General features: G+C 36.4%; 1 pseudogene across 1 annotated transcript in view; it reads left to right on the plus strand.

Annotated features, from left to right (window-relative positions):
* The window catches only part of LOC149544722 (uncharacterized), a 56,372-nt pseudogene that overhangs the window by 23,256 nt on the left and 6,499 nt on the right, over positions 1-26,617 (plus strand). Inside the window, exons 8-9 of the transcript XR_016355065.1 lie at positions 22,141-22,214; positions 22,787-22,845. The product of XR_016355065.1 is annotated as an uncharacterized LOC149544722 (transcript). The remainder of the gene's footprint in view (positions 1-22,140; positions 22,215-22,786; positions 22,846-26,617) is intronic.

A 26,617-nucleotide genomic window follows, 5' to 3' on the forward strand; every position in this document is an offset into this window, starting at 1 on the left:
ATTTTGGATTGAGGTTGGATGAGTTGGGAAAGGTTGCCATCAGGAACAAGCATTTGGGCACCCTTTCCTCTCTCAGTGTTTTTATTGGATTTGCGATAGAATATGAGAAGGATCACGAAAGGATACTACAAGCAGCAAGTAGTGTGGCAAAGTTAGCAGAATTCAAGGTGAAGCACACACCTTGTCCTTCTATGGAAGAAGTTAATGAAAGGCTAGCTAAGTTCATTGCCTTAGCTAAAAAAATGAAAGAAAATGGAAGAGTTATATTAGAAGATCATCTGATGTAAGCCCAAGTGGCAAATTTTTCCTTTCTTCTAAAATAGGACAAGTGTCTATTTCTGATTGGCCACCATTTTGGTGCCTTCTCATTGGTTTCCACTTTTTGCACTTTTTTCATTGTTCCATTGATGAGGTGGCAGCTTCTCATTGGCCGATGGGGTGGCAACCCTAATTAGGGTTTTGAGGATCCAATCTGGATCGTTGATCTTGTTTTGATTTCCACCATCTGTTGTATTTCTGGCCCCTATAAAAGGCCATTTGCTCTCATTTGTAAAGGGGTTGGAGAAATTGTTGCGAAGATAATACCAAAATTGCTCTCTTTTTTATTGTTGCAATTTGCATGTTGATTAAGAACATTTGGTGTTATTGCATGTTTTCTACTTCCACATAGTTAGATTTCTATTAAGTTGTTGAAGTAAATTTCATTTCAAGTTGTTTAAGTGAAAGTAAAGTAGGTGGATAGTTGTATGGTAGCATTAGTAAATGTTTGATAGGGATCAATACTAGACCACTAGCATCCTAGCGGGTGGTTGGAAAGCTTTGCGTGGTAAGCTAGTTTATTATTCCTTTGAATCATTGCATCTGTGGAAGTGAGGCCGCTGGTCAGCTCTCATTAAGTTCGATCCCCGTCCATTTGCTAACCTTCCATTCATAGGAGTAGGAGTAGAATAGTGAGTAACTAGGTAGTCGAAGCTTAAAGAAGCAAATTAAAGGAGAAGGTCAAGCATTAGAATACATCCATTCACCTTCCACCACCATCACTTTCCATCAACATCATTTAGCTTTCACAAACCCATCACCATCACCATCATTCCGCCAAAGTCCAAGTCACCCTTGAATAAATAGCATAAGTCCGCCTATGTGATTACCAACAAATCACATCGATAAAAATGAGCGAGTATCCAACGATGTAAGGAACATTGGAGTTATACTTATGTCCCATGAGCAATAACTTTTCAAGAGAGGAGTTGCATGTTTGATATCCCATATTGAATAGTCAAATCCTAATATGTTATCTAAGTGATACAAAACTCGCATCAACATTATTTGGCGCTAGAAGGAGGGCTAACTTAAATTCATTCTTGAGAAAATTGGAGCATTGGTGAGGCATTCACCCTCTATCGTCACCCCATCAACATTATCTGGCATTAGAAGGAGGGCCGAATGATTTTCATTCTTGGATTAACTTGGAAATTCAGAGTAGAGATTGACGAGGAATGAGCTTTCAAAGCTAGATTTGAGATGAGAGATCTCTGTTAAAATTCAAAAAATTCAAAAAATTTAGAAAAAAAAAAGAAAAAAAGAGAGAGAATGGTTTCTCAATGGATAGGCGAGTGGACGTTCATCCCATTTGGTCTGATTTGAACAAAAGGTTATCTCCATTGAATTTGTCTCAACTTGCAGCACCAAGGAAATGTAGGATACATGGTACTACGGATCATGGGGAGATGGATTGTTTGGTGTTTCTCTTAAGAGTGGACATGATGTTAAGAGGAGAATTTTCTTTTTCACAAATACATGAGCCTGCGGTCTTTGTCCATTCGGAAGAAGATTTTCTTGCTTTCAAAGAAGATATCAATAGGGAACCAAAAAACATATGTGGAAAACATTATTGGTGCCTCGCACATAGCCTCATATATTCAGAGTCTACTTGCCCATCTTGCCAAGACACCATTGACTTGGTCAAGTTTCAATTGGGCTGGTATGAGGAAATATCAGTAGGGGTTGGTAAACATTTCTTTCAGCTTCGAAGTTGGACACCAAAGAATGAAGAGGGTGAGATATATCAAAATGATGTAGTTGATTCTAATGTTCAAGATAACCAAGTGGATGAACCTTCACACATTATATCAAAAGGTGGAGTTGTTGACAAGAAAATCGAGGAAACAATTGAATTTATCCAAGAGAGAGAGGAAACGGTAAGCAAAGGAAAGGATTCCATCGAGATCTTGATTGACTCAGATCCAGATGCTTCATCCGATGAGGGTGAAGGCATGTTTGAGAGCTTCAAGAACTTTGTGACTAGAACTGTACAGCAAGGAATGGAGTCCGGTAACCAAATATCAATAGAGAAATTATTATTACCCAATTGGTGCAGAATTCACAATGCATTCCACCTGGAGTTATCTTGCTCCTTGTGTACAATGGCCTTAGAACAAGTAGAAAAGAAAATCCTAGGGGCTCTAAAATGAGAAGATCAACATGGTAGACTTGAAGCAAAAAATCAACAAGTAAAGACACACGAAGAACTACAAATGGAACATCGAAAGGTGGACAAAGAGGAAATCTTTGATGAGCATTCATGTATAATTCAAGAGGTGACTCTTGAGGATGGGTTGCAAGAAGTTTCAAATATCCTTAAGGAGGAAAATAATCAGGTGGGAAAGTTGAACAAGGAATTACAAGATATCACAAAAGAGTTCAAATATGAGGAAAATATTGATAAACCAATACAAGATGCTATCTCCACCACATTCTTTGGGGGGATGCTTGAAGATCCTGCAAAAGAAATACAAAAGGATTCATTGCCCAAGGCACTGCAAGGTGATCAAGTTGTAGCAGGTAGCATGATTCACCATCAACTTCGACCTCCAGAAAATTTGCCACTTGAAATGGAAGTTGATGAACAATTCACAAAGACGTATGATGGTTCTCCTATCAGTCTTGAAGGTGCTATGTTTGGTGAGAGTCTACATAAAGAATGGTAAGATGTTCTTGAAGAGAGTTCAAAGGGAAATTACATGCTAGATGATGAAGCTCCTATTGGTGAGGATATGCAAGGATTGTTAAGTGGTGATCGAGTTGCTCCCATGGAGAAGGAAAACAAAGAACAGTTTGGGTTGATGCTACAGTTGAATATTGTGTTCGAGCAACTTGGAGAGGTGTTTGATGAGGAAAATATCAAGGAATCCTTGATTTTTGAGGATACACTTGAGGAGATTCACAAGGATTCATGGTTCACTATTCAGAGGGACAAGCCCCCAAAGAGGATATTTCATGAACTTGATTCCAAGACTGATCCTGCTTGGACCACCAATGAGTTCGGTTTTGATGCTATTGGGATGGTTCACCTACTTCGACCTCCTAAGGCTGTGGAGAATTTTCAAGTTCCATTCGAATTTGAGTCACACCAAGTTGTTTCTTTCCCTGCTCTTAAAGATGAAAGGTTTGAAAGTTTTTATTTTGATTATGGAAATTCTAGAGAAACAACTTGTATTTGGATTAATCATGGACCCTATGAGTTGCCTCAATTGTTGCTCTTGCATATTAATTTTCTAGAGTTTGATTTTGAGGTGACCAAATTTTTTTAGAGTATAAGGATGAGTTTGCAAGATTGACAACTATCACCCAAACCTTGTTACTTTTGAACATCTTGAGAAACCATGATAGATCCAATGTATATATTAGATTGGTTAGTGTTGTCCCTTTAGAGTCTTGTACATAGTTAGGGTAGGTTTGTCTTGGACCATTTGGTTCAAGAGAGTGGTTTAGGTTTACTTTTAATTAGTAGTTTAGTTTGCTTTCAGTTCTTTAGAGTAGAGTTTGTTTTGGACCATTTGGCCCAAGGGTTTAGAGTAGTTTCCCTTTTAGTTTTTTAGAGTAGTTTTCTTTTCAGTTCTTTAGAGTAGTTTTCTTTTCAGTTCTTTAGTTTAGGTGTTGTGAGGGAGCTCGAATAAAATTTGCATCAGGTCATTTGACTTGAGATCTTTTACTCTTCTCTTAGTTGGAGCAATTTTGGTTTTGGGCCTTTGGAAATACGAAAGAGGGTCCATGTCATCACTCATGGGCGAGGTGTGTAGATTTTACATTTTTGGTGACAAAACGAAGTCCATCTTGTTCATTTCTCGAATACATTTGGCAAGGTTCAAAGATTAAAGGATGTGTTTAGTCATTGGTCTATGGTAGGACTTGTACTAAATTTGGGTTAGATTCGATAGTGGTTCTTGAGTCATCTCTGGCATGGTTACAACATTCTACTCACACTTAATTTCTCTGAGTTCTTGATGTTTTGAAGTGAAATTGGACTTAGTAAAAATATTACACCTACTTCAATGCCACGGTGGTCTTCCAAACCCTTTGCAAGCTTCATTGCCTGCAAACCAAACAAAAGATTGCAAAAAAAAAAGAGAGAAAATATCATGAGAAAAGAGAAAAAGCATTATGAAAGTGAAAATAAAGATGAAATTTGGTTCAAGGGTGTGCAATCATCTCTACTGGTGCTATAAAAATAATCACTAAAGGTAGAACCATGATTGTGGTGCCACAGCGATAACTCTGTTGGGGCTATAGACGCCTGATTGGCAACGGGGCTCTATCTAGGTTGCTTTTGAAGTAAGGATATTATAATAGCTAAGTTCAAAAAATCTGAGAAAGTCAAGTTCTCATCGAGCGGGGAATAAATCATTTGCACACACGTGAGTAACTTATGGTCAGAGTGCTTAGGTTCAGCTTGAGAGTTTTTTCCCTTGTTGAGTGCTCACCCTTAAGTAGATTTGCGGATAGGCCATCCTAAGATTTTTGTTCTAAGTTACTTATTTCTTGAAATGTTCAGGAACAAACTACCACTTATTTCTACCTCTTCGTTACCTTAGGATGGACTACACTTATATCTCCCAACTTCAAACCTAAGATGGTCTAACTTATTTCTGCCTTGCCAAGTGTCCTATCATAAAATTTACACTTATGTCTCTAAACTTCAACCTATCAATGGAATAATGAAATAGTGGATGATGAATGCAAGAAGAATATAAGGAAAATGAACCAAACAAGAACAAGGAGTAGAATCCATCTTTAAACCAATATTCACCTCTAAAAATGAATAGAATTTTACCTTAATTTTGTCTTTACCAACAAGTGGCCCCTCTTCAAATTTGGATTAGATCTCAAAAATTCAATCCTCCTTGCAAACAATGATGCCCTACCAAAAATCAGAATTTTAACTTGAAATCGCCCAAATTTGCCAAAAATCAAACCCTTGGATAGCATAGCCTCTTCACCAACAAAATCGCCCAAATTTAGAAATTGAAATCCTAGCCTTTGGAAAGAAAATCAGACCCCAAGAAAAATCACCTGAGCAAGAAAATTTTAGATCTACTCGAAAATCTGACCTAGGGCAAAAATTCACCCAATATAGAAGAAGAAAAAGCCACCAAGCAAGGAAAAATCTACCCAAGAAATTGTCCAAATTTGCAAGTTGCTCTTCTAGAGAAAAATTACTCAACATATGAGGAGGAAGATGGAATGAGGAAATAAGAAGGGGGGGGCCTCTTATACCAAAATTTTCTTGTCCCTCCAAGCTGGCTGACTTGCCCGGGAGGAGAAAAAAATTAGATTAGTCCTTTATTAATAGCCTAAATTTAAATGCCATGCTAAAATTACTTAGCTCAAAGTGAAATTAGCCCATTTATTTGCTAGTTTCGATCTAAAATTGCAAAATAAAACAAGGAATGTAAAGTTTTTGTAAATTCTTTAAATTTTGGACCAAACTTTGGATCAAACTTTGAATCAGACCTTGGATCAAACTTTGAATCAAACTTTGAATCAAACTTTGATTGCTAAGAATGATATCTTAATATTCTGAATATTATGAATTGTTAGAGAAAGCAAACACTTTGTATAATGCAGATCCAGTACTCTATGCTTGAACTTGAGTGATTGTAAATATCTCTGCTATGTATTCGTGGGAAGGAGAATGCTAGGAGGATTAGACTGTTGTGTATTGTGTGTCCTCCAAACTACATTCACAACTCGTAGATATATCCTTCTAGAGGGTATGTCCCTCAAGGGACATGACCCTTAATTTAGCATTCAAACATTATTATCCCTAAATCGGCGACTTCAATAATTCTATTTAAAATTAACAAAACTTAGTATTAGTTTAGTTAGATACAAAACAAGAATGTCTATTTGGAATCGTCGGGTCATATAGGGAATGCATAATATATATTACTTGCCATTCATAGGATATATTAACCATACTAAGTAGGTACAGTCTGTACTTATCAGACCTGTAGAATTATGCAGGTTACATTCTTAACAACGAAAGCCTAGGAGATGCCAAAATTTTCATTTAAAAACATTTTAGCAATTAAAATTTCATTAAAATTGAACTTACTAAATTCAATTTTCAATTTTAATCTACCAATTTCCTTTAATATTTAAAAAACTTCTAGGCAATATTTCAACCAATTTAATGAGATTTTGCAATTTAATCCACTTTCAATTTTACAATGCAATTTTAATTATAAACCAAATTAATCCTTTTCCTAGCGCTCAAAATCTATTTCTCCAATTTTAATTTCACTATCACATAATTTCCTTTTACACCAAAAATGTAAGATTTTCCGAAATGACTAAATTTAAAATTCATTTTGAAAATGTTCAAGCTTATACAATTATTTCAAAATCCATTTAAGTCCAAAAATTTGCAAATTTATCCTACTGATTATTATTCTAACCATCGGAAGATATTTTTGAAATTTTTTTGGCCTAAGGATAAAAATACATGTTCCAGAAAATCAAGTTTCACACCGCGTAAAAAAAAAATCCAACCACATCCCTCCTGGCCCGAAGATGTCTGAGGTGCAAAATTTTCAAATCAAAAACTTTTGGACAATTTCAAAAAAAAAAAATTATTAAGGCAACCGAAAAAAGGGGGTCTCCAAAATTTTTGGGGTGATGGTGTGAAAACCTGATGAAGGTACACACCACCCTTACCAACTCATAACCAAGATCACAACAATATGGAGATAGAGAGATGACAAAATGCTTCATTAAGCATCCATTAATATTTGAAATTCATTACAATATTCTCCAAATGGAAAAAAAACTCCAAACTCTTACAATATAAGAGAGATTCCTCACTAAGGGCTTCCAACTAGAAGAGCTTACAACAAAGAGCTTGTTCACTACAACTTGAGAGCTTCCTTACAAGAGATTACAATAGAAGAGCTTCACTACAAGAGCTTACACTTGAAGAGCTTGATTACAAATGAACATAAGCCTTCCTTAAATAGGCACTTACCACCCAAAGCATGATTTATCCACAACATTCTAGAATATCTACAACCTTCTAGAATTTCCACCTAAATACAACTAAGCACCACCATGTGGCCCAATTAGAAAATTACATTTCCTTTATGGATCATAACAAATATTAAATGCATAATTTAAAGAACTTTCCACAAACTTCTAAGTTGCCACCTACACACTTCGATTAATGGAATAACAACTATTTTTATTATTTTTCTATTTACACCACCTATGCACATTGAAAATAGAAATTCCTCTTTTCTCCTTTTTTCCAAATTTTCTATTTTTTATTATTTTCTTTCTATTTTCGTCACTTTCTCTCTCTTCCACAATTTTTTTTTTTTTCCTTTTTTTTTTGTTTTTTTGTTTTTTCAATAATTTAATTTTCCCATGCAAGATACTCCTGCATCATATTCCCCTGGTAGATAGAAAAGTGTGTCCCACACTTTGACGCCAAAAGAAAGATATACAACCATCTTCATCTTCACTAAAGGTTTCCACCTCAATAGGGACAAGAAAACCAACATGCAAATCTTCCACATTTTTTTTTATTGATGCATGATGCTCCTGCATCCGACTCCCATGGTAGGGAAAATTTTGTGAGCATGGATTCACAAAATGAAGTAGCCACTGTTGATATTCTTTTTTTTCTCTTCGTCCAACACATAGCTGGAACAAGTGTCTGGTGCTGATATATTTCCTTCTTTCTTCTTTTCCAACACCTGGCTGGAACAACTGTTTGCTGTTGAAAATACTCCTTCACAATGAACTTTGTCCAAGTATAACTCTCATCCTCATCCAATCTTGTTGAATTAATCACATCTGTAATAAACCCAACAACACCATACCAATCTTTCTTTGCATACCACACAAGATTAACAAGATCCTTATGCAAACCATCATCAATATCTTTCAAACTCATCTCAAATTCAGCATCATATAATTCATAGAAATTTACCTCTGTGACATATTCATCTTCGCTTGCCTCCTTCATGTTGTCCACAATGCATGTAATTACTCCACTTGCTTGATCTCCAACTAAGGCACTATATTTTTCCTCCATTGCTGCAATCTTCAAATCATCCTGATTTATTTCAGGTTTGTAAATCTTGTCATCTTGATGCTCTTCTTCTTCTCTTTCATCTTCTTCAACTTTAGGTTCGCAAATGATTTCCTCTTCATCTGCTTGCTCTTCCACTGGATCATCTTTCTTTTCTGCATCCAAATAATTATCAACATCTCTTTTCTGGTGACACACTCTTCGTTTCTGCAACTCAGCTTCTAATTCATTCACTTGCTTTTGCAAATCAACTATCAATGCCTCTTGATTTCTTGCTCTAATTTTCTCAAGTCGAGGAATCCTTAGAATCCATCCAATCACAAAAGTCATCTTCTTCTTTCTCTGCTCCATAATCAAGTCTTTAGAAGACAAATCTAGTGCAACACAAGAACCTTGTGCAAACTGCCTCACAGTCGGCGATCTGTCTACACAATCAAAAATTTCTTGACAAACTTCACCCGACTCAAGGTCCTGGTGCAAACTGCCTCATGTTCGACGATCTATCCGCACGCTCAGAAACTCCTGCTCTGATACCACTAATATAGTACTATTCTGATACCACTGATGAAGGTACACTCTACTACCACTGACAAAGTTATGCTCTGATACCACTGATGAAGGTACACACCACCCTTACCAACTCATAACCAAGATCACAACAATATGGAGATAGAGAGATGACAAAATGCTTCATAAAGCATCCATTAATATTTGAAATTCATTACAATATTCTCCAAATGGAAAAAAAACTCCAAACTCTTACAATATAAGAGAGATTCCTCACTAAGGGCTTCCAACTAGAAGAGCTTACAACAAAGAGCTTGTTCACTACAACTTGAGAGCTTCCTTACAAGAGATTACAATAGAAGAGCTTCACTACAAGAGCTTACACTTGAAGAGCTTGATTACAAATGAACATAAGCCTTCCTTAAATAGGCACTTACCGCCCAATGCATGATTTAAACACAACATTCTAGAATATCTACAACCTTCTAGAATTTTCACCTAAATACAACTAAGCACCACCATGTGGCCCAATTAGAAAATTACATTTCCTTTATGAATCATAACAAATATTAAATGCATGATTTAAAGAACTTTCCACAAACTTCTAAGTTGCCACCTACACACCTCAATTAATGGAATAACAACTATTTTATTATTTTTCTATTTATGCCACCTATGCACCTTGAAAATAGAAATTCCTCTTTTCTCCTTTTTTCCAAATTTTCTATTTTTTATTATTTTCTTTCTATTTTTGTCACTTTCTCTCTCCAATTTTATTTTTTTTCCCCTTTTTTTTTTGTTTTTTTGTTTTTTCAATAATTTAATTTTTCCATGCAAGATGCTCCTGCATCATACTCTCACAAGTCCCACCTCTAGGTTGAAGGTTGGAGATTTGATAAGTGTAGAGATAAGACTTGGAGAGGCAGAAATAAGCTAAATTCCATTAATAGAAAGAAGGTTGGAGATTGATAAGTGTAGTCTATATCATTTAAAACGAAGGGGTAGAAATAAGTGTTTAGGATGGTAGATGTTAGTGCAAGTAAGAACCCAAAGGAAATGAATACCAAAAAATACAAGGAAGACATGATGCCTAAGACCACCTTCTTCTCGAAAGTGAGACGAATGAGTGATATCATTATTGGTACAGTGAACATGGTACAATTGAAGGACAGATTGAAGGAAGGACAATCCCCCATGGCAAAGAAGATCTACAAGAGCAAAATTGTACATGCACTGGCTTTCCCTCCTACCTTACCTTGTTCGAAATGGTAATGGAATGTGCATTCTAGTTTGATATTGTTGCGAAGTCCATCATTTTTGGAAATTGAAATCCCAGCCTTTGGAAAGAAAATTAGACCCCAAGAAAAATTGCCTAAGCAAGAAAATTTTAGATCTGCTCTAAAATCTGACCTAGGGTAGAAATTCACCCAAGATAGAAGAAGAAAAAGCCACCAAGCAAGGAAAAATTTGCCCAAGAAATTGTCCAAATTTACAAGTTGCTCTTCTAGAGAAAAACCACTCAACACATGAGGAGGAAGATGGAATGAGGAAATAAGAGGGGGGGCCCTCTTATACCAAAATTTCTTTGTCCCTCCAAGCTGGCTAACTTGCCTTGGAGGAGAACAAAATTAAATTAGTCCTTTATTAATAGCCCAAATTTAAATGCCATGCTAAAATTACTTAGCTCAAAGTGAAATTATTCCATTTAATTGCCAGTTTTGATCTAAAATTGCAAAATAAAACAAGGAAAGCCTAGCAGATGCCAAAATTTTCGTTTAAAAACGTTTTAGCAATTAAAATATCAATAAAATTGAATTTACTAAATTCAATTTTCAATTTTAATTTACCAATTTCCTTTAATATTTAAAAATCTTCTAGGCAATATTTCAACCAATTTAATGAAATTTTGCAATTTAATTTGCTTTCAATTTTACAATGTAATTTTAATTTTTTAACCAAATAAATCCTTTTCTTGGTGCTCAAAATCGATTTCTCCAATTTTAATTTCACTATCACATAGTTTCCTTTTTCACCAACATTTTAAGATTTTCCGAAATGACTAAATTTAAAATTCATCTTGAATATGTTCAAGCTTATACAATTATTTCAAAATCCATTTAAGTCCAAAAATTTGCAAATTTATCCTACTGATTAATGTTCTAACCATCGGAAGATGTTTTTGAAATTTGTTTGGCCTAAGGATAAAAATACATCTTCCAGAAAATCAAGTTTCACACCGCATAAAAAAATAAATCCAAACACATCCCTCCTGGCCCAGAGGGCCTTGAGGTGTAAAATTTTCAAATCAAAAACTTTTGGACAACTTCAGAAAAAAAAATTTTGCTAAGGCAACCAAAAAAAGGGGGTCTTCAAAATTTTTAGGGCAATGGTGTGAAAACCTCACAACAAGTCCCAACTCTAAGTTTAAGGTTGGAGATTGATAAGTGTAGAGATAAGACTTGGAGAGGTAGAAATGAGCTAAATTTCATCGATAGAAAGAAGGTTGGAGATTGATAAGTGTAGTCTATATCATTTAGAATGAAGGGGTAGAATTAAGCATTTAGGATGGTAGATGTTAGTGCAAGTAAGAACCCAAAGGGAAAAAAATACCAAAAAAGAAAAGGAAGACATGATGTCTAAGACCACCTTCTTCTCAAAAGTGAGATGAATAAGTGATACCAGTATTTGTAAAGTGAACATGGTACAATTGAAGGACAGATTGAAGGAAGGACAATCCCCCATGGCAAAGAAGATCTACAAGAGTGAAACTGTACATGTAGTGGCTTTCCCTTCTACCTTGCCTTGTTCGGATTGGTAATGGAGTGTGCATTCCAGTTTAATATTGTTATGAAGTCCATTTTTTATGAAGGGAAGAGAGTGTTGGCTAACATTAGTAGACAAGTGGTCAAAGAAGTATTTAATATTCCCCAGTATAAAATCATGATAGTGGTAATGATGGATCAGACGGACAAGTTATTTCAAGATAATCAGGAGGCTTATTTCATTCACCTAAAGCAGAATTGGTTATATGCAGGCAAGAAGGGAGTTACCAGGTCATCAAAGGTCACTAGGTCCGATTTCAAATCAGAATATGGTGATCTCACTGTGTTTCTCAGCCGAATCATGGGCGTCACTCAAGGTATGCAATTCAAGAACTGGATGTATTATTTTATTGATGAAATTGAAAATAGAAAGAGAAAATTTAATTGGGCTAGAGTCATAAGTGAAAATTTAGAGTTGCAACTTAGGAGAGTGCAAAACCAAAAGCAATTCTACATGGGGTCCTATCTTTTCTATCTGATTGCGAGACTATATGAAAATCCTGGACTTAAGGCCTTAGGAGTGATTGGCAATGGGCTGGGGCAATATTTGGTGCATGAGTGCTATCCACAGCTTCATTTGCACAACACCAAAGATTATAAGATGTTTAATGACACCTTTGCCATGAAGATGGTAAGGATATTACAAGGGGCACTTGCTAAGAGGCTCTCAACAGAAGCAGAAGCAAAAGCTAAGAAGTACGGGAGTTGGTTCATCCAATTTCAACAATTTACATATATCAGAGTGGTAGGAAGTACAATTTGTCCCAAGAGACTTCCAAGGTACCCACTCGACAAGGTAGTTTTGATGGAGTTGGCTAGGCAACTTGAGCATTATGACAAAATGATGAAACTTAAAGGTGAGACAGGGATTACCTTCTCATTTGGAATAGGCAATGATACTTGCCCTAATCTTGTTTCCTTTGCAGCTACGGAGAAAGAATTAGAATGGTATCATCTAGGATGGTATAGAGCAAGACAAGGATTCGATCCTAATGGTCTTATCAAAACATCTCACAAAAACACATTCAAACATATTCCTACTATAAAAGATTTTTGGGCCAATGCACAGGATCACTTTCACATAAAGAAGCTAGCTTTCTCAAGATTTTCAATGGGCATGATGAGGGCAATCAGATGGAGAGGCCTTGATATTCTTGATCAACTGGAAGATGATGAAAATATGCTAAGAGAAGATTATGATACAGTGGATGGAACAGAATTGGGTCTAGTGGATTGGGATGATAATCAGGATCCATTCTTAGAGGCAGTTACAAGGACAGTTGATCTACACACTAATACAATGAGAAGTTAAGGTGATTACAAAGTTAAAAGGTACACCTTACTTGTGAGAAGATGAAACTGGAGGAAGAAGGTCTAGCAGAATCAATCAAACAGAAAGATGAGGGCAGTAGCCAACAACAAAGAGTAGTTAAGAGAAAGAAAAGAGGTTTGGAGGTTGAGAAAAAAAAAGAACATCAGGAACCTCTAGAAAAAAGACAGAATGCAACACCATCAAGGGAGAATAATTGAGGCTAGAGGCCAAGAGGATAATACAAGTGGACAAGGGGCCACCGTAGAGGTAAGCTCTGATTCAAAATCAAATGGTTACAATGATAGTACTGAGAACTCTCCTCTCTCAAAGAACCAACATGGAGATGATGTGATAGTCACTAGTGAAGAAGAGGATAGGCCAATTGATATTGAGGAAATAAGCCAGGCGCCCGAGGTCGTTGGTGATGCTTTGCTAGTCGAACCGAATCCAGATTTGGAGAGATGCACTACACCACTATAGTTAAGGCAAATTCTTATGCCTAGAGGTGAGGTGGTGATTGTCCGAATAGTTGAAGATATCCAAGGGTTAGTGGAAAAGGGTGATAGCAAGAAATAGAAACAAATTGCAAAAACGGTGGCAAAGGTAATCAAGAGTGATGATGAGGGTCACCAAAAAGTTCAGATCGCTATACCAAAGGTTAGCAAGGCAGTGGATGAGATTGTAGCTTAGGAGTATGAGATAATTGAGCATAACTTGGGAAGAATCATGGATGATATGGAATCTGAGGAGATCTAGGAAGACATGGTTTCAATTACAAAAAGGTTAAGGAAGGCAAGCGAGAGGATTGTGAAGTTGGAGGTTGAAAACAAGTATTGGAGAGAGTGCCAGCCTATCCAATAGTTGCATCAAGTAACCCTTCCACAAGACAATGGGAGCAACACAGAAGAGATATCGGCCCAGCTGTACAAAGTCAAGGATTGGATCCATGATATAATTCAAGATGGGCTAAATTTTTTGCCTTCCTTTATTTCGACATTCAGGTCATTAGTGGCTATCAAAGACAAATTCAGAGCATTTGAAGGGGAGTGGAAGGATTTCCTTCCAATCAAGGACTTAGCCATTCTCAGGCTACAGGCATTTAGCGAGCTACCAGAGAGATATTTGAAAAAAATCAATTTGGTAGATGAAGAAGGAATGAGCACGGTGGAGTCTTGGTTTGTTGCCTTGACCATTAGATTGAGGATACTTGAAGAGCTATAGAACGAGATTGCACAACACAGCCTAGGTGTTGAGACTTTCATTTCAACCATGATGAGCAGTGTTGGGGTTGCACTTCATTTTGAAAATATCAACAAGGATAATGTCAGTGAGAGAGAATTTGGATCAAGATTGGATGAGTTGGGGAAGGTTGCCATCAAGAAGAAACATTTGGGCACTCTTGCCTCCATCAATGCCTTTATCGGATATGTGAAAGAATATGAGAAGGATCACAAAAAGACACTGCAAGCAGCAAGCAACATGTGAATTTAGCTAAGCTCAAGATGAAGCACACGCTTTGCCCTTCCACGAAGGAAATCAATGACAAGCTAACCAAGTTCATTGCTTTGGCTAAGAAGATGAAAGAAAAGGGTATCATTATATTAGAGGATCATTTGATGTAAGCCTAAGAGGCAAATTCTCCTTCTTGGGTAGAATAGGTCTCTGATTCTGATTGGCTACAATTTTGGTGCCTTTTCATTGAATTGTCACTTTTCCTTTTTTTTCATTGGTCCATTGATGAGGTGGTGTCTTTTCATTGGTCGATGGGGTGGTTACCCTAATTAGGGTTTCTAGGATCCGATCTGGATCGTTGATTTTGCCTCTTAATCTCTACCATTGGTTGTAATTTTGGCCCCTATATAAGGCCATTTGCTCTCATTTGTAAAGGGTTGAAGAAAATTGTTGCTTAAGATAATACCAAAATTGCTTGTCTTTATCATTGTTGTGACTTGCATGGTGATTAAGAAAACTTGGTGTTATTGCATGGTTTCTACTTCCAATAGTTAGATTCCTTTGAAGTTGTTAAAGTAGATTTTATTTCAAGAAAGTTGTTAAGAGTACGAGTAGATGGATAGTTGTATGGTGCTGTTAGTGGATATTTGATAGGGATCTATAAACTAGGCCACTAGCATCCTAGTGGCTTGTTAGAAGGCCTTGTGTGGTAATTTAGTCTTTTTCCCTTGAATCATTACATCTATGGACGTAGATCCACTGGTAAGCTTTCAGCAGATTCGGTCCCCGTCCATTTGCTAATCTTTCCATTCGTAGGAGTAGGAGTAGAGCAGCAAGTAGTATAGTAGTTGGAGTTCAATCAAGAAGGAAGTTAGGAGAAGCATCATTGGCAAACACACCCTCCATCACCATCAACATCATTTGGCACCTATATACTTTACCAAACCCAGACATCATCACCGTCACACCAAAAGTCCAAGTTATCCTCAAATGAACAACATAAGGCCACCTACGTGATTAACCAGAAAATCACATTAATATAATTGAGTTAGTATCCACAAGTGTAAGGAACATTGGAGTTTTTCTCATGTTTTCATCAGTATTTACTTTTCAAGATAGGGATCTAGTGTTTGATATCCCGTATCAAGTATTCAACCACTATATGTTATATAGTGGTACAAAAGTGACATCAATAGAGATGTTTTTCATGCATATTCTCTCACCCATTGACATCAGTGTCAAAGGTCTCAATCTCAATGTACCAATTGTTAACCAGTTGCTCCAAGTCATCAACCATCTCGAGTGTCCAAAGACACTGTTTTATACCAAATACCGAATACTAAAGACCAAGAGTCCTCAATGACTTAGTACATACCAGATACTCCCCCATATGACAAGCATCATCATTTAGTCCCTTCAAATAATAGTGCTTTGTACAACTAGACTGATGCACTCACTACATCAACTACTTAGAAGTAGGCAGGGCCCAGGGGCATAAGCCCAAGCATCCCTCTCAAGTACTCAAATGTATCTTTAGGAAAAGGCTTCGTAAAGATATTTGCAATCTGATCTATAGTACTTACATACTCCAATCTAACCTCATTTTCTACTGCTCTCTCTCCAATCTAATCTCCTTTTATACTTAATAGATATATGCTAAGTCTCAAAATGAAATACAAGATTCTTAGACATACTCACTATACTTGTGTTATCACATTAAATGATAGTAGATTCTTCAATCTCAATTTTGATATCCTTTAGCATTTTCTTCATCCACATAACTTGATTACAATTATTTGCTATTGCAACATACTCTACCTCAGTAGTACTCTGTGAAATACAGTCTTGCTTCTTGCTTAACCAAGAAAGAATACTCCACCACTGGTGTTTTTTCTGTCATCCATACTGCCTTCCCAATCAGCATCAGTATATGCACATAGAGTGAAATCGCTCGATCTGTCATACCAAATTTCACAATCAGATGTCCCTTTTAGATATTTGAATATTCTCTTAACTGTTGGAAAATGATATTCCTTAGGTATAGCTTGAAATTTAGCTACAATCCCAACTGCATTTGCTATATCTGGTCTGGTGTGAATCAGATACTGCAAAACTCCAATCATGGATCTATACTTCTTCTGCTCTACTACAGGTGTCTCATCTTTGTTGGATAACTTGTGACCAATTATCATAGGTGTTCCCACAGGTGTACAACTTTCCAAATCAAACCTTTTCAACAAATCTTTTAAGTACTTAGCTTGTGAAATGAATATACCATCATTATTCTACACAATCTGCAAACCTAGGAAAAACTTCATTTCTCCTATCATGCTCATTTCAAATTCATTCTTCATCTCTTCAGCAAATTTATCACTAGCTTCATCATTACCTCCAAAAATGATATCATCAACAAGTATTACAATAATTAGCAATCCATTTTCAATTTCTTTCAGATACAAGTTACTGTTTGTCGTACCTTTAGCAAATCCAAGCTTTGCCAAGTAACTATCCCACCTCACATGCCAAGTTCTTGGTGCTTGCTTCAGACCATAAAGAGCTTTCTTTAATTTGCATACCATGTCTTTGTCTTCTGATTAAGGAAAACCTTTAGGCTGCTCAATATAAACCTCTTCTTCTAGTTGTCTATTCAAAAGGTTGATTTAACATCCATCTAATAAACCTTGAATTTCTTGTTTGCTACATAAGCCAAGAACATCCATACTGCTTCCATTCTTACTACAGGTGCATATGTTTTCTCATAATCAATGCCTTCTTGCTATGAATAACCTTTACAAACAAGTCTAACCTTGTTTCTCACAACTTCTCCTTGCTCATTCATCTTATTCCTGAAAACGTATTTTGTTCCTATCATATTCTTGTCTTTTGGTCTAGGAATTAACTCCCATATATCATTCTTTACTATCTGATCCAATTCTTCCTCCATTGCTTGGATCCAATGATTATCTTGGACTACTTCATCTATGCACTTGGGTTCAACTTGACATATCAAACATATCTCCTCATTTACTTTGTTCCTTGTCATTACACCTTTGTCTTTACTTCCGATTATCTTCTCAGGAGGGTGATTCCTTGTCAAATTCCTGTTATGGGTAGGAGTTGACATCTCAACTTTTATCTCTTCTCTAGGTTCAGAACTCTATTCTCCTCAATGCTCAAAAGTTAGCACATCATTTTGCAAGTCATTGTTAGTCTTAATTTTAAACAAAACTTCAGCATTCTGTCTAACAATTCTAGAGTTATTCTCTTATTCATCTAAATATAATCTACCATCTTTTCTTTAGTTCCAAACTTCTCACCAATCCTTACATTTGCGCATTCAACTATTGTCTTAGTTCTATAGTTGAAACATCTATAAGCCTTACTTTTCAATGAATAGCCAAGAAAGATACTTTCATCGCTTCTTGGATCAAACTTACCATTATCATCGTCTCTCTTAATAAAACATTTGCTCCAAAATATCCTGAAATACTTGACTAATTGTAAATGTCCAAACCATAGTTCATAAGGTGTCTTGTCCATACCTTTTCTGATTAGTACTATGTTAAGAGTATATATTACTTCTCTCCAGAGTGTCTTAGAAACATCATTCCCAAATAACATCACTTTAGTTGCTTCTGCTATAGACTTATTTCTTCTCTCAGCAATCCCATTTTGCTCAGGTGTTCTAGGTGCAGATAGTTGTCATTTGATTCCATTTTCTTTACAAAATATGTTAAATTCTCTAAAGGTGAATTCTCCTCTTTTGTTAGAGCTCAAACACTTAATCTTAACACTAGATTCATTCTCAACTCTATTTTTAACTATCTTAAACTTCTCAAAAGCTTCATACTTATCTTTAAGAAATGCTACCCACATCATTCTAGTGAAATCATCAACAAAAATCATAAAATACCTTTCACTATAGAATCCTCTTGTTCTAGAAGGACCACTCCGATCTGTGTGAACAATCTCTAGCTTCTCTGTGGTAGTGAACTTCTTGCTAGGGAATGATACTTTCTTCTGCTTAGTCAAAATACATTCCTTACACACAACATTGGTAGGCTTACCAATCTTAGGCAAGTCTCTAACTGCAAAAGTGCTACTAAACTTCACAATATTATCAAAGTTTGTAACATAATCTTCTATGCTACAACCAATTGTTGTCTTCTATGCCACAACCAACCATTGTCCATTTTAGCTACCAAACATGTCATCTCAGAAGGATTCAACTAAAATACATTACCTCTAGATCTAGTGTCAATTCCAATCATCTTACCATCTCTATCTTTGAGAGTGCAAGTCTTCTCAGTGAACTGCAATTGATAACCCTTGTCTACCAACTATCCAACACTCAAAAAGTTATGCTTCAATCCATCAATAAAATAGATATCATCAGTGTTAGTTTTACGATTAAGAGTAATGGATTCAATTCCTATTATATGACAGGCTGCATTGTTACCAACTCTAACAATACCTCTATTATCATTCTTAAACTTGACAAACTTATTCATATCACCAGTCATGTGATGTGAACAACCACTATCAATTATCCAATCAGACTTCTTTTCCACTTGGGTAACTAGAGCTCTTTCTTCTCTAATTTCTCTATCAAGATCATCTTCCTTGATAGACACAAATCCTAATTCATCATCACTTTCGCTTTGACCTTTCTCATCAGATTTTTTATCTTCATTTACATACAAACAATTTCTATATCTATCTCTTTTAGGGTTAAACTTTCCCTTGTACTTCTCTCTTTTAGGACATTTGGATGCATAATGACCAAATTCATTACGAGTCCAACATTTAAAGATTTTCTTACCATCTTTTTTTTTTCTCACCAAAAGGGCTATGTTGCTATTCCTTCCCCAATCTTCTAGTCTTCATCAACTTTGTTGCTACCAGCAAAATCTCCACAAGTGCTTGCACTCCTTGTCAAATTACATCGAATTTTTAAGGCACTAAAAGTTGTTTCAACTCTTGCAAGTTCTCCAGACTGTCTCAGATTTGCTTCTGCTAATTCTAATCTTCCAAGCAATGTTTCCTTTGTGAAATCCTTAGTGCAGGGCATTACTAGTTGTATCATCTAAGCTATTGGTTTGAATGGTGGTGTTAAACTTTTCAAGATCTTCCATATGACTTCATCATCTTCCTTGGTTCCACCATGAGACCGAATTCCTGCAACCATTTCTGATATTTTACCAATATAACTTCTTACAGATTCATCTTCCATCATTCTGGCATCTTGAAATGCACATATCCAATTTTGTAATCTCATTATTTTTGCATGATCATCACCTTCAAAAGTAGATTCTAATGCTTTCCAAATTTCATGAGATGTTACTAGTGACTTTACCTAACTGTATTTTCATTCCCTAGAAGAGCTATCGGTAGGGCTTCTCTTGCTCTCATGTTACACATGAATAGATCTCTCTCTTCTTCATTGCATCCTTCAAGCTTTTCTTCTTCAATGATTGTCTTCTAACTTTTTGTCAAGATCCAATATCCCAGAACCATTCACAACAGATGAGACTTCATCTTCTCCTTCCAACTATCATAGTTGGCCCCATCGAATTTTGCACTATCCTTCCTAAACATATTCACCATTAATCTCTCAAAGCTATTAAGCTTATTCTTCAAGGACTTGAGGTTTTGATACCAATTGTTAGAATATATAGTCCACTGATATAACAGGGGGGTGGGGGGAGTGAATCAGTTATCCAACTAATATTACAATTAACAACCTTAAACAATCTTAACCATATGAGCAATATAAACTGAAACCACAATAAGATACTCATACACAATAACACCAGATATGTCAACTAGGGAAACCCTTGATCAGAGGGAAAACCCCAGTGGGGATGGTACCCACAAAATGATGTTCTACTATAAATATTTCTTCTGAGAGGATAGACCCTATTAGGAGTCTGTTACAACATTTAGTACATATGAGTCCCTGCTAGGAGACTTTGAATCCTTGTTAGGAGATTCCAACCTTGTTAGGAGTTGTGGAAAACAGCTGAATCCACTGCCCAAACAGCTTCAAGGGCAAGACCAATGAACCCACTGTCCAAATGATCTCTATATTATTCCTTGAAGAATTATAGAACTGAATTTTACTTTGTTCCTCTATCTCTATCCTATCAATCAGACTTCTGCTCCTTCAGATCTTGTAACCAGATCTCAAATCTCGCATCCAATAATCCTTTGGATCGCTTACACACATTCAGTAAGCACTCTACTCCTTTTCACAATTTGCACTTCAACAACGATCATAATACACATACACATACAATCAAGGAAAACATCTTTCCTTTATACCATATCTTCATAATAATTCCTTGAGTCGGCCTTGAGGCTTTCCCAATTAATTAAAATAAGATAATTAATTAATTACAATTACAATAGCATTGTTGGCTCACAGTTTATACAAAACTTCACACTCGCAATACTACGGCTTACGCACCCGTTGACATCATCATCTGACTACCCTCTGTCACTACCTGACTACGCATCTCTTCATTACATCCCAAATGTAAGATAGCCAACAATCATCAAGAACTGCTTTCCCAATACTCTCTATCTGAATTGCTCTTTGTAAATCAAGTACAAATTTCTTATGTATTTGACTTAGACTCTACACACTTAACCATGTCATCAGGACATTGTGCTGAACATGTCCATAACTACGCATGACTAGACAATCAAACCATTGTCTATACCATCAAGATCTATGTCTGTTACTCAGTCAATCTTTATAGAGACAATGTTATGTTGACATCAATGACAAACACAGTCATGAATGCAACATATCAATACTCTAGAATGCTCAGGATACTCCCCCAATGTAGTATCATCAGCATTCATGCTAACAAAAAATTGGTCGTTATTGTTTGTGTTGGACATTAATAGTAGATTTTTATGTATGGGTTTTTCTCAGCTCATTACAGGATAGCATATGGATTTGTCTAAGTTAGAATACACATTGAAAAATAGTTTTAGAAGGTTTTTTAAGGATCTACTTATGCAAGCTTTATAAATTACAAAGGTTAGTGTACCAAATATTTTTTGAGGCTATTCACAGCATAAATTGTATAGGATGTGCATGCACATGACTGAGTGATTTGTTTTAAATAATTGCAACTATAGTCACCAAAATGCAATTCTAGCTAGTGGAACTAAGTATCAATAATGTTGTGTCATTGTATTTTTCAAATAGTGTTGAATCCTCTACAAAAAGAAAAAAGAACACCAAAATCATTGAGGTTTGACCTTTGACCATGAACTTTTGCTAAAGGTTTTGAGTCTATACATTGTCTTGACTAAACTTGCCATCAAGAATTCAAAGGAATTGTGATCTGCTTTATGCTATAGTTCAATCGTATTTGACTTCCATCTCACTCTTATAAGATTCTTTATTTTTTGGTTTAGCATAACAATATTGGCACCAGCCAGATGGAATTGAACTTTTCAACATATGATTTAAGGTTTTTGGTTATTGACTTATAGGCCCAAACACTGAATTTTGCATTTGTTTCTCATTTCTATACAGTTGAGTTTGGGATGTTTGCTCTATCTAAATTTGTTTATGATAATTATTAATTTTCCTTAAATTATCATAGTTAGAAATCTGGGAATTCTTTTAATAAATTGAATCTTACCTTTATTTGCAGCTTCGAAGAAGCTGTTAATCTAGTTGTAAGAGGAGACTCGACACAAATTGATATGCTTGTGGGAGATATATATGGTTAGTTGGATATTCCTTTATGCTTCTTTGTCTAGGATTAGTATAATAATATATTATACGTGATATTGCTATCAAGATTTAACTGTGTGATCTTAGAGTCAAATTCATTGACCCATGTTTCATGAGTAGTGATTCAACATGAATCCATCTCTCATGAGAATAAATGGAACACTTAGCACTCATTGGCTCTAGGTGATGTTCACAGGGGTGAAGCACTGAGACTTCCCGGGAGCTCACCCATCCCAGTACTACTCCAGCCTTAGCATGCTTAACTATGGAGTTTCCTCCATGGTTAAACCCAAAGCTTTCAACCCCATTTGCAAAACCTTCACCAAGTGTTGCAAAATCACACAGTTAAATCCTGATAGCAATATCACAGTTTGACTAGCTGTGGAAATTATCTCCTACTTATCAATATATTATTTACTCCATGTGTCCCCTTTCCTAAATTTGCAATTTACAAGGTATCCTAAAGTATGTAATTAGATTTATATATATTGGGCGAAATGAATAAATTACTTGTAAAGTGTATATTTTTGACAATTTTAAATGTATGTGGTATAAATATCTAGGTGGTGACTACATGGAGATGGGTCTGGCAGCAACCACAGTGGCAAGCTCATTTGGGAAGGTTTGTCTCTCTTCTCTTTTCCTCTCCCTCTCTGGCAGAAACCAAAATGGCAAGCTTATTTCACTTCTCCCTTTGCCTGACCCCTTTTACTCTCCCATTCATGCAGGTATATCAGTGGCTTTCTTTTTTTATATGTTTTTGCTTCTCAAGGATTGGAGCAAATGATATTAAATGAGATTAAGTAAACTGGGAAATGATTCAATCATTTTTCATCAATTCTACAAGTACCACATTGTTAATAATGATTTAATGAACTTAAATCTGAACCATGTTTAAACTATTGTTTTAAAAGTCCGCAAATACTCACAAGGTGAGACTGCTGCAGAAACTCAAAAGTATTATGTGAGTTATTGAGCAAGTCTCTGCCAAGATTTCTGTTGATGTTTTGCTTCATCAACTTGTTGAATCTCAACCTTCTGTCTACCATGTTGATCTTCTCATTTTAGAGCCCCTGGGATTCTCTTTTCTACTTGTTCTAAGGCCAATGTACATGAGCAAGATAACTCCAAGTGGATTGCATTGTGAATTCTGCACTAATTAGGTAATAATAAGTTCTCTACTGATATTCGGTTACCCGACTCCATTCCCTGTTGTACAATTGTAGTCATAAAGTTCTTGAAGCTCTCAAACATGCCTTCACCCTCGATTTTCTTGTCAACCTCTCCACCTCGTGATATAATGTGGGAAGGTTCATCCACTTGGTTATCTTGGTCATTAGAATCAACCATATCATTTTGATATATCTCACCCTCTTCATTCTTTGGTGTCCAACTTCGAAGCTGAAAGAAATGTTTACCACCCACTACTGATATTTCCTCATACCGACCCAATTGAAACTTGACCAAGTCAATGGTGTCTTGGCAAGATGGGCAAGTAGACTCTGAATATATGAGACTATGTGCAAGGCACCAATAACGTTTTCCACATATGTTCCTTGGTTCCCTAATGATATCTTCTTTGAAAACAAGAAAATCTTCCTCTGAATGGACAAAGACCACAGGCTCATGTATTTGTGAAAAAGAAAATTTTCCTCGTAATGCCATGTCCACTCTTAAGAGAAACACCAAACAATCCATCTCTCCATGATCCGTAGTCCCATGTATCCTACATTTCCTTGATGCTGCAAGTTGAGAAAAATTCAATGGATGTAACCTTTTGTTCAAATCAGCCAAAATGGGATGAACGTTCACTCACCTATCCATTGAGAAACCTTTCTTCTTTTTTTTGAATTTTTTGATTTTAAAAGAGATCCCTCATCTCAAATCTAGCTTTGAAAGCTCATTCCTCGTCAATCTCTACTTTGAATTTCCAAGTTGATCCAAGAATGAAAATCATTCAGCCCTCCTTCTAGCGCTAGATAATGTTGATGCGAGTTTTGTATCACTTACATAACATATTAGCAATTGAACATTTGATACGAAGTATCAAACATACAATTCCTCTCTTGAAAAGTTATTACTCATGAAGACATAGGCAATAGCTCCAATGTTCCTTACACTGTTGGATACTCGCTCAGTTTAATCGATGTGATTTGTTGGTAATCACGTAGGTGGCCTTACATTATTCATTCAAGGATGACTTGGATTTTGGTGGAATGAAGGTGATGGTGACTCGGTTTGTGAAATGTGCGGAGGCAGATAATGTTGATGATAGTGGTGATGGAGGATGTGTCTGCCAGTGATGATGTTGATGGGAAAGCGATGGTTGTGGAAGGTGAATGGATGAGTTCTATCACTTAACTTACTTCTCTAACTTGCTTCTCTAAGCTTCGACTACCCAGCTACTCACTATTCTACTCCTACTCCTATGAATGGAAGGTTAGCAAATGGATGGGGATTGAACCTAATGAGAGCTGACCAGCGGCCTCACTTCTACAGGTGCAATGATTCAAAGGAATAATAAACTAGCTTACCACACAAAGCTTCTCAACCAGCCACTAGGATGCTAGTGGTCTAGCATTGATCCCTATCAAACATTTACCAATGCTACCATACAACTATCCATCTACTTCACTCCTACTTAGCAACTTGAAATGAAACCAACTTTAACAACTCGAAAGAAAATCTAAGTGGCAATAGAAAACATGCAATAATACCCAATGTTCTTAATCAACATGCAAATTGCAACAATGAAAAAGAGAGCAATTTTGGTATTATCTTCGCAACAATTTCTCCAACCCTTTACAAATGAGAGAAAATGGCCTTTTATAGGGGCCAAAAATACAATGAATGGTGGAGATCAAAACAAGATCAACGATCTAGATTGGATCCTAAAAACCCTAATTAAGGTTGCCACCCCATCAGCCAACGAGAAGCTACCACCTCATCAATGGACCAATGAAAAAAGTGCAAAAAGTGGCAACCAATGAGAAGGCACCAAAATGGGGGCCAATAAGAAATAAACACTTGTCCTATTCTAGAAGAAAGGGAAATTGCCACTTGGGCTTACATCAAATGATCTTCTAATATAAATCTTCCGTTTTCTTTCATTTTCTTAGCTAAGGCAATGAACTTAGCGAGTCTTTCATTAACGTCTTCCATAGGAGGACAAGGTGTGTGCTTCGCCTTGAGTTCCGTTGACTTCGTCATGCTGCTTGCTGCTTGTAGTATCCTTTCATGGTCCTTCTCATATTCCTTCGCAAATCCAATAAAAGCACTAAGAGAGGAAAGGGTGCCCAAATGCTTTTTCTTGATAGCAATCTTTCCCAACTCATCCAATCTTGATCCAAAATCTGTCTCGTTGACATCCTCTTCTCTGATATCCTCAAAATCAAGTGCCACCTCAACGTCGCTCATCATGGTTGAAATAGAAGTGTTGACGCTTGGGCTGTGATGTGTAACTGCCTTTTGTATATCTTTTTATGGTACCGCCATTGGTATTGGTTATTCGCCTCATTTTCGAGAAGAAGGGTGTTTTGGGCATCATATCCTCTTTGTCTTTCTCAATGTTTGCCCGCTTGGAATTCTTACTTGCACTACCATCCTCCGTGCTCGTCGCCCTATTACGAGATGGTAGAGTGGTGGACCAGAAGGCAAGAAGAACCAAGAGGAGCAATCCTTAGACTAGAGCGAAAGATGGATGTCATCTTAAGGACCCCTAGCAACTCTCAATGATTTAAAATTACCTCTACCTATAGCCAAGGGGGATTGTCCTTCCTTTAGTTTGTCCTTCATCCGTATCATGTCCACTGTACCGATATTGGTGTCGGTTATTCTTTTCATTTTTGAAAAAAATGGAGTTTTGGGCATCATATCCTCTTTGTCTTTCTTAGTGTTTGCTCGTCACCCTATTACGAGATGGTAGAGTGGTGGACCAGAAGGCAAGAAGAATCAAGAGGAGCAATCCTTAGACTAGAAGGAAAGAAGGATGTCAGCTTAAGGACCCCTTGCAACTCTAGATGATGAAAACTCACCTTAACCAATAATCTTACAGCGACTTTTCGAAATTAGGACTTAACCTTAAGAACTTCAAATCCCTTGCAAATAAAAAATTTATCATGCAATTCACCTCCAAATAAAATTACCCAACCCAGGGCAAAAATCGGAGCCTCTTGCAAAAATCATAATTTTATCTCCCACAAATTTTGCCTTCCACAAAATTCGGCCTCCACAAATTTTGCCAAGCAAGAAGAGTGCAGATCTGTTCTTGCAAAATCACCAACACCTTGAGAAAGAGAAGTGAGAAGTGAGGAAGAAATGGGAGAGGCATCCTTTTATCCCAACTTTCTTCTTGGACCCTGGGAGAAAGAAAAACAAATAATTAATGCAAAATT

Source organism: Cupressus sempervirens, chromosome 8 (genome assembly GCF_028749045.1).
Source record: "Cupressus sempervirens isolate cs-2001-9-10 chromosome 8, ASM2874904v1, whole genome shotgun sequence".
Classification (NCBI taxonomy): domain Eukaryota; kingdom Viridiplantae; phylum Streptophyta; class Pinopsida; order Cupressales; family Cupressaceae; genus Cupressus; species Cupressus sempervirens.